This window comes from Aulonocara stuartgranti, assembly GCF_965226115.1.
Source record: "Aulonocara stuartgranti genome assembly, chromosome: 6".
NCBI classification, from domain to species: domain Eukaryota; kingdom Metazoa; phylum Chordata; class Actinopteri; order Cichliformes; family Cichlidae; genus Aulonocara; species Aulonocara stuartgranti.
The window spans coordinates 7749672-7760071 of record NC_138944.1 but is presented as its reverse complement, the minus strand read 5'-3'; positions in this window follow the sequence as shown (position 1 = coordinate 7760071).

Here is a 10400-nt window from a genome sequence, read left to right as displayed (position 1 = left end):
TTGGTTATCTCTACTAATGAAAAAACAATTAACCTGCTTTGGATAGAGTGCTCTAAATGATGCTGGCATTCATGTGTATGCACACCTGCACACTGGACATAAGAGTGACTTATAATAATTTCCCAAATACTTAGCCTTCCTTACCATGATCTCAAAGCAAGACATTTTGCTTGAAGTGGCAGCACTAAGGATGAATAATGAAGGTATTAAAAAATAAAAAGAGTTTATAAACAAATCTATCAATATTGAACACACTGAAGGTGAACTCGTTTGAAGATTTGAGACCAATGTTCATTAATGTATGACCTCAAACGAGTATTTTTGTTGCTTTGATTCTATGTGAGTACACGGCAAGTGTTTGTCTTCTTTGCAAACTACTACCAAACCAAATATCTGGCTTCAGCTAAATGTTCCATTATCTTCGCCAGCTTGATATCCACTGATTGTCGCAGGAGTACTGTGTGTTTATCAGAGATTATTTCTGCCTTTGTTGCCTGCTGCTGCTGGGAATTAGGTTAATGAGAGGAGAGAGGGTGAACTACACAGTAAAGTTGTGAGCCAACAAAAACAAAACTTGGAAAAAAAGTGAAAAAGACAGAATTTATGATGTGGTTTTACCGTGAAGTGTGTTGATTCCTGTACACAAGAGTTTCTATAAATAAGTTTAAATATAAACTGTCTAGATATATGAATGTACGGAGATTGAGAGCCATACAAGGGTAGAGGGATGGGGGGGAGAGTGGGAAAAATTTTTCTTTTTTGTCTCACATACTGTCTTATTTTATCTTTCTTGCAATTACCAATATTATTATTATTATTAATATTGTTATTATTATTATTATTGTTGTTGTTATTATTTTTTGTGTTTGATTTTCAAATGTTTGAAATTATCCTTGAATTGCATGGATACAAGAAAATACCTAAGAGTGTTCCTGTAGTCACAATAACTTGCCATGTTGTAGCGAGTTGTAGATATTTGCTATGTGCCATAAATGTTCTGTAAGAGCTTTCTTTGTTTGTTTGTTTGTTTTTGTTTTTCAAATTTAAAAATGAAAATAAATCTTATGAAAAAGAAAGAATGTAAAGCTACATAATCACTATATAAAGCTAATGCGCCCACGTGGGTCAATAACTAATTAATAAAAATATGAAGCAATACCACTTTAAAGATTAATGTCACATACTGTGTTACTGTCACGTACTGTTTATAAATGATGTTGTACTTGAATGTGTATGTTTGTACTGACTCAGTAAAAAAAAAAAAAAAGCATTGTTGCACAGAGCTGGCTGCTCGTAGAAAACCACAAACACACAAAAGAGATGATGATGTTTGTGTTATTAAGATTCTAGTCGTGCCGTGCTATGGTGAAACATGCCAAGGGCAGTCAAATCAGTCAAGGAGCAACTTAGCCAGGATGGGACAACTGAGAAAGCAAATACTCTCAATGACAGTCTTAAAATTCACACCACTGGTGGCTTTACAAATCAGATGGTGTAATGTTTAAAAATCACTTTCTCTGCTTCTTGGGAAGTCATTCTTCTACAACAAGACCACAGATATTACAATAAAATACCGTAAAATTGGATCTTTGATGCCTGCCTCACTCCTTCTGTTAGCTATGCATTAATATTATCAGTATATGTAAACAGCTTATGGCTCATTCTGAAGAATGTTATTTCCACTGTGGATAATGACACTAATGCATAATGTATGGGGTCATTAAGGGAAACAAAGGGAGCTAAGGAAAACACACATCATGCCACCCTTATAGGAGCTGCAGTGGACACAAGAAAATAATGAAAATAAACTGAGTCTGGGTTGATATACAGCACAGCAGGCTGCTGACCTTCACATAACAGTCACCACCTTGCTAGTACTGTATTGTGTGTGTTTGCACAAAGTCACCCTTTAAGCTCTCTGTCATCTGGCTGCTCTGTCAGTGTTGATGGAAGGATGCCACAAACACCCTGCAGCGTCCACACAATCAGGTCTGATCAGTCAACAGGATACACCTAAGATAATACCAAGTGAATAATAGGCAGTAATAAGTAAGCGCTTCATGGTGAGTTGTTTTTTAAGGAACATCTTGAAGTTAAGTCTGCTATACCCAGTAAATGGCTTTCTATCGTTTTGTTGGAACATTTATTACATCTGCATGAAGCCCATTAGAAGCATCATCTGTTTTTCTAAGGGAGTACGAATAAACACTCACATATAATGATTAGAAATTTGTACAAAACGACAACACATGACAACGGAAAGAATATGACTTAAAACCTTGGGCAAAGTGAATCTGACAAATAAAGGAAGTAAAAGAGGGGTAATAGCATTATTAATGAGAGTTAATATAGGTGGTATTTGTATTTCCTATTACACATAATACTGAAAATCAGTTTTACAAGCACTGTAATACAATCTGTCCGCACAGTTATACACCAGCACTAAAGTTTTTTTTTTTTTTATTGTATAACTAATGTGTGATTTAAAGGAAAGCGCAAAATCAATTCATTTACCTAATTCACAGAGAAGGGGGAGGAACATTCACATTTACATGTACGCACACACACACTAGAATATATATATATATATATATATATATATATATATATAGTGGGCTACTGGAACAAGAAGGCATCGGTGGGCAAGAGACGAAAACAGGGCGTTGTTGGAATGCTACTACGCAAGTAACCCCGGCGGAAGGGGCTACATGAATAGGATGACGGACCTATGGATTCTTCGATACCCAACATCCACAATGACGGCGAAACAACTAGTAGCTCAGTGTTCCAACATTCGAAAGAAGGGACTGCTCTCACAGCTAGAGATTGACGAGGTACAACACAAATGCTACGGCAAGGAGGAGTCAGGACGCCAGGTCAGGGGGGAGATATCATCACCCCCACCCGAGATTGGGTACATAGCCCCAAGTGCGATAGGAGAAGGATCGTTGAGTGCGAGAGGAACTGACCTGAAAAATAGGATAATGGCCAAGCTTGAAACCTGGATACCCCGTAGCCGGTTACCAAGATTACGTGAAGTACCCTCAGAAGGTCTGCTAGATGATGTTAATGCAGCACTACGGGCAATACCTACAACCACGATTACCGACACTAACAAGCTGATCTACAATACGGCAGCAGTGATCAGTGAGATGCTTGGCTACAAGTTGAACAGCCACAAGGGGCAGTACCCTCCATGGAGAAGGAGGCTAGAGGCCAAGATCAAAGTAGCACGGAGGGAGGTTAGCCAACTAACGGAGTTGCAGAAAGGTGCGACAAAGAAGGTGCATAAGAAATACAGCAAGCTGTCCATACCTGAGGCCTTGGAAACTGCCAAGCAAAGACTCACAGCCTTGGCCAGCCGCTTGAGGAGGTACACCAGAGAGATAGAAGGCAGGAGAATAAACCAGCTGTTCTCCACAGAACCAGCAAAGGTGTACTCTCAGTGGCAAGGGAACAATAATAAGAGAACAGCACCACCAAGGCTGGAGACAGAGCAATACTGGAAGAGCATATGGGAGAAGGACGCAACCCATAACGGCAATGCTCAGTGGCTAGTGGATCTGAGGGCAGACCACAGCGACCTCCCTGAACAGGGTCCAGTAACCATCACAGTGGCAGATATCCAAGAAAGGGTCTCCAGTATGAAGAGTTGGACAGCACCAGGGCCCGACATGGTTCACGCCTACTGGCTAAAGAAGCTGAGTGCACTCCACGAGCGTCTGGCAGCACAAATGAACCAGCTGCTAGTTAACGAGAGACACCCGGAATGGCTAACCGAAGGTCGGACGGTCCTGATCCCCAAGGACCCCAAGAAGGGACCGGTCCCCTCCAACTACCGACCAATAACCTGCCTCAGTACTACATGGAAGCTCCTGTCAGGCATCATATCGGCTAAGATGAACAGGCACATGGGTCAATACATGAGTGGGACACAGAAAGGAATTGGCAAGAATACCAGAGGCGCAAAACACCAGCTACTGGTAGACAGAACAGTCAGCCGAGACTGCAAGACCAGACTGACCAACCTGTGCACTGCCTGGATTGATTACAAGAAGGCCTATGACTCAATGCCCCACAGCTGGATACTGGAATGCCTAGAATTGTACAAGATCAATGGGACCCTAAGAGCCTTCATCAGGAACTCAATGGGGATGTGGCGTACAACACTAGAGGCCAACTCCAAGCCCATAGCACAAGTCACCATCAAGTGCGGGATCTACCAAGGAGATGCTCTGTCCCCACTGCTGTTCTGCATAGGCCTGAACCCCCTCAGTGAGATCATTAACAAGACTGGCTACGGATACCGACTACGGAACGGAGCAGTTGTCAGCCACCTCCTGTACATGGATGACATCAAGCTGTATGCCAAGAGTGAACGAGACATCGATTCACTGATCCACACTACCAGGCTATACAGCAATGACATTGGAATGTCGTTCGGACTGGAGAAGTGTAGTCGGATGGTAACAAAGAGAGGGAAGGTAGTCAGAACTGAGGGGATTGAACTACCAGAAGGCAACATTGCAGACATAGAGGACAGTTACAAGTACCTGGGGATCCCGCAGGCAAATGGGAACCATGAAGAGGCCGCTAGAAAGGCTGCAACCACCAAGTACCTGCAGAGGGTCAGGCAAGTCCTGAGGAGTCAGCTGAATGGTAAGAACAAGATCCGGGCCATCAACACGTACGCCCTGCCCGTGATCAGGTACCCTGCTGGGGTAATAGGCTGGCCAAAGGAGGAGATAGAAGCCACTGACATAAAGACAAGAAAGCTCCTTACCATGCATGGAGGGTTTCACCCCAAGTCCAGCACCCGGAGGCTGTACGCTAAGCGGAAGGAAGGGGGCCGGGGACTGGTGAGTGTCAGCACCACAGTCCAGGATGAGACAACGAACATCCAAGAATACATTGGGAAGATGGCCCCAACTGACCGAGTGCTCAGTGAATACCTCAGGCAGCAGAAACCCAAGAAAGAGGAGGGAGACGAGGAACCATCATGGAAGGACAGGCCCCTGCACGGTATGTACCACCGGCAGATAGAGGAGGTGGCTGATATCCAGAAATCCTACCAGTGGCTGGACAAAGCTGGACTGAAAGACAGCACAGAGGCACTAATCATGGCAGCACAAGAACAAGCTCTGAGTACAAGATCCATAGAGGCTGGGGTCTATCACACCAGGCAAGACCCCAGGTGCAGGCTGTGTAAAGATGCCCCAGAGACAATCCAGCACATAACAGCAGGGTGCAAGATGCTAGCAGGCAAGGCATACATGGAACGCCATAACCAAGTGGCCGGCATAGTGTACAGGAACATCTGTGCCGAGTATAACCTGGAAGTCCCGAGGTCAAAATGGGAGATGCCCCCAAGGGTGGTGGAGAATGACCGAGCTAAGATCCTGTGGGACTTCCAGATACAGACGGACAAAATGGTGGTGGCTAACCAACCGGACATAGTGGTGGTAGACAAACAGAAGAAGACGGCCGTAGTGATCGATGTAGCGGTTCCGAATGACAGCAATATCAGGAAGAAGGAACACGAGAAGCTGGAGAAATACCAAGGGCTCAGAGAAGAGCTCGAGAGGATGTGGAGGGTGAAGGTAACGGTGGTCCCCGTGGTAATCGGAGCACTAGGTGCGGTGACTCCCAAGCTAGGCGAGTGGCTCCAGCAGATCCCGGGAATAACATCGGAGATCTCTGTCCAGAAGAGCGCAGTCCTGGGAACAGCTAAGATACTGCGCAGGACCCTCAAGCTCCCAGGCCTCTGGTAGAGGACCCGAGCTTGAAGGATAAACCGCCCACAGGGGCGTGCTGGGTGGTTTTTTTTTTTTTTTTTATATTTAAATATATATATGTGTGTGTGTGTGTGTGTGTGTGTGTGTGCGTGTTTTTATGTATAACCTCTTGTAGGATATAAATTGATTCTTTTACACAAAAAACACACCTTGGTGAGTTATATGACACAGCTCATATTCATGTTCATTGGGGGGCAATAAGTCTGGTTTGACCTGTTTGTGAAAGCAATCAGAGAAGGGGTGATTGCTTTCACTAAAAGCACAAAACTTCCCCTCTTCTGTGTCAAAGCAACGGCACCTCGTCATCAGTTCAGCAGTAAGAGTAAATAAAAATGACTAATGCCTGCTTTTAAAGACATTATTTCTTACTTTATCCTGAAAGTTGAACAGTTTAATCAAGATGAGTTTAAGACTGATTTGGTCATCTGGTGGCGTATAAGAACCGCAGTCAGCCCTTTTGATAGGCATGGCTGGTGGAAATTCTTTTACTCTAAGAGCTCAGAGATCATCTGGGACACAAGGCTGATGAAATTGTGGCACTTCACTGCCTGTGGAACCTTTAAAAAAAGCAGAAAGGATTTACTTTCATTTTCCAGGCCCCCTATTTGGACAGTCGGATAAGGACTTTTTTAATACTTGAAGCTGAAGCAGGATCAGAAGATCCTTAACATTATCTTTATTTGAGCAGACACGTTGCTCCTGCGGGGAGAGTTAGGTCGTAAGGTGTTTAATGAAATATGCCACAATTTAATGTTAAATTCTGTGCATACTTCGGGCCTATTAGTACCAACTGAGCACTGTTTAAAAGTCATAGCCTGCCTGAGTACTGTGTCAATTTATGACAGTGTACCCATCTTCTGATGGCTGCTTCCACCAGGATACTGCACCAAATCGCAAACCTGATTTCTTGAGCAAAACTGTGAGTTCAGTGTATTCAAATGGCCTCCACAGTCCAATAGATCACCTTTGGTTTGGTGGAAATGCTCTCTTCATTTTAAACTTAGAAACTTTAAATAAGACCATAAAAGTTTCTTCCCACTACTTGGTCATTAATGTCCAGGTCAAAATTAGGCTTATATAGTTGCCCAGTCAAGTTGAAAGATTTGAGCAGACCTAATCCCCTAGCGCATTAAGCCAGAGCACAGCCCTATTTAATGGGTATTCCTTAATGACATTTTAATTTCAACAAAGTACCTAATGACTTTTTGTAAAACACCTATAATAAATGCTGGTCATATTTTCAAATAATGTGTTCACAGAGCCCAGTCTCTCACAGTGTCATAGATTGTCATGAAAACCCGTGAAGTGGGATTGATAATGGCAAAGATATTTTAGCCTATTCTGAAAACAACTGTTTACAAAATTTAGAGTGTAAAGCAGATCATGTTTTCCTTTCAAAGTGACCTGCATGAACCCTTTCTGATGGACACTACAACTGAAAGGACAACAACGTTTATCAAAGGTCTTCCATAACCTTTGCTTTTCATCTTCGAAGCAGATTTACTCATTTCCACTGCTGCTGCTGCTAAGGTTTGGTTAGGTTAGTATGACTGCTACCTTTATTGCTATTGCCAAATTGTCAGAAGAAGACTGTTGATTGTAGATCTGTGACAAAACACAAACTCTAGCCTCAGCTTGGAAGTAAGCCTTGGCACATGTCTATCAACTAAAAGAAAAGTGATGTGTCTACTTATCCCATATGGATATTAAAACCTCTCCTTAGGAAGAAACACTGTGAGCTAGGACGTGAAACTAATATTCTTTTTTTCCTCCAGAGTTTTTACATGCAGTTTGACATATTAGGCCTAATAAAACAAGTACCAAACAATACAAAGACATACCTCAATACAGTTTAGGCCACGAAACTGATATTCTTCATGAGAACAGACACCCAAGGAGGCTGCTGAAAGAGGTCTTTTAACCCCCTTCCTCCTCTGTGTTGTCTCTGCCAGCTTCTGGTTGGTATCACGTCCTCTTCCTCTTTAATCTAATTACTCCCATATGGAAAAGATATATATAAATCTTATAAAGTTTGTATCTGTCTTGTGTGAAACTTGTATGAAAAGCATACAAGAGTGAAAACGGATATAAGATCCCTTGAAAAATTATATAATGAAACTTATATGTTTTGGATACTTACTAAAACAATATATGAAAGTAATGAGAAAGTGGCCACTTTCATGAGTAAATCATATAAGTTTTTACTATTTCTTTTCCATATGGGCTAACTTCTGAACTCAAAAGCCCCAGACACTTATTGGGTTGTGAGGACAAAGGAAATGCATAAGCCCACTTACCCTTACACACACACACACACACACACACACACACACACACACACACACACACACACACACACACACACACGCACAGTTGAGCAGGATTGGGAAAAAGGAGGCGCTATCTCTGCATGGTCAACACCATGACCACCTGCTGCTGCTAGATGGAGCATTGATTGAATTTCCCCTCCCTTATTATTTTTCATCTGACATACTCAACCTCTCCTCTACCCTAGTAAGCCTATAAATAAAAAGAGTGAAATGCAGTGATATCACTTATGATTTTTCCTTTAAATCTACATTTCTGTTTTGATCTCAATTGTCTCAATATTCCCCATATTACATTTCACAAAATTTCATAGCTTGACCCCAGAAACCAGCCCGCTGCTTTCTAAATGACTGGGCTATGAAGCTACAAGCAGTGCAGTTTTGAGGCTATGTACTTGATTCAGTCATCAGCTTAACTGAGCATATTTAATTAAATAACCCAACTTTAACATGATGAATACAACAGACAATTTAAATGTGGGGATTGTCAAAACAGGTAATATGTGATGACTGTCAAGAAGACCACCTGCCAGCATAGCCATGCATTTGCACATTTCTGAGTGACAGTGCAAGTAGTAGCAGTGAAATGGCTAACAGTTTAGAACATGTTATGCCCAGAATCCATTTTTAACAGTAATTAGTTGGTCCTTTGGGAAGAGGTCACAACCATCCTTTGGCACAAAAGTCGATTCTTTAGCAGAGAATGTGAGCTGAGCGTGTGCCTGCATGGATTGTCTATTTGGCTAAAAGAAAGATGAGCATAATAATGAATGCTGGAATGACCTCTCTGTGCTTAACACTATAGTAATATTTGGAACTCAGTGAACATAATTTTTTAGGTTTAATTCCTAAAGTGATAGGATATGTTTGCATTGTATGAGGAAAGTTAAAATTCACACTGTGTGTTGTCTGAGCATGTAATGACTGATTTTTTTTAAACAACCTTTTCACTGCTGCTAACCTAGTTCACAGTAAGCTCACTGTTTGTCTAAGACATCCCTGGAAACTGCATTTTAATTAAAAGAAGCATCTATTTCTAGGTCTGGACCACTGAGAATATAAGGGCTATGCTTTGAAAGCGCATTATTCTGCATACCGAACCAAAACAGAGAATTATGAGCTTAACGGGACAGATTTTCCATCAGCTGATGCCCTTAAAAAGCTGCATATGAGTTGTTGTTTTTTTAAGCACAAAAGCTATGGTAATTTTCAATTCAAATCAAGACTTACTTATAAATTAGGATGAACTTAAATATCCTGTAGGTTTGCTGTGCTTTAGCTTCTGGCATACTAACGACTGTCAAGATTGTGAAAACCAAATTTGGGGATTGGTTCAGAGCACAAAAAAGAGAAAGTTCTTTCTATAATGAACAAATGCTCTCTAAGAAATGCAATTCAGAACAGAGTGACTCAGCAGGACTCCAGAAAACACAACTACATCTACCTGTCAAACTCATATCCTTTCAATCGCTGCAACTCAAGCATAAAGGAAGGTGACTTAAAAGGAAACTTTTAAAAACACGCCATAATCAGTTGCAATCAGCCTCAAACGTCAGTGCTGATATAGCTCAGAGAGGAAAAGATCAAAGACATTTTCTGACATTCAAGATTCCATCACTGTTATTGTACAAGCAAGATGAGATGAAGGGGCATAGGCATGAAACAACCACCTATAGTAGTATTGTAAAAGCAGAAATATGTACTGGAGATATAAACTATTATATACCCACAAAAACACAACAGAAAATGACTGAAGGTACTACTATCAAACAGCTAAAGAAAAAGTGACTGAAATCGTTTTACACAATAGCTCTCTGTACTAGCATGTGAGCATAAGTAAAAAAAAGACAAAAAAAGAGACAAAAACAGCTACGAGGTTGTGCAACCTGAGATTTATTGGGCTTCTGAGAAGGTCAAAGGGATAGAGTACAGAACAGAACACATACTCCACAGCACTGTAGTACAATGAATCTGTTGCAGCAATGTAAAAATAACCAGCAGTGCACATAAGTTACAACAGTCCAACTGCAAAGTAGAGGGAACAAAGTAAAATGGGATGTCGTAGTGAGGATACTTGAAGTGACATTTCTATATTTATTTCTGTCAGCCCTGAACATTTAGTAGGAAAACTGCTTTTTGATTTCAAGCTCGAAGGAGACACCAAACAGCAACATTAAATAATAATATTAAAATTACAGTAATCAGATCATGCTTGTGTGGTTAGATTGTGTATATACACACACGTTTGCTTCTGCCCCCCAAAAAACATGCTAGAAAA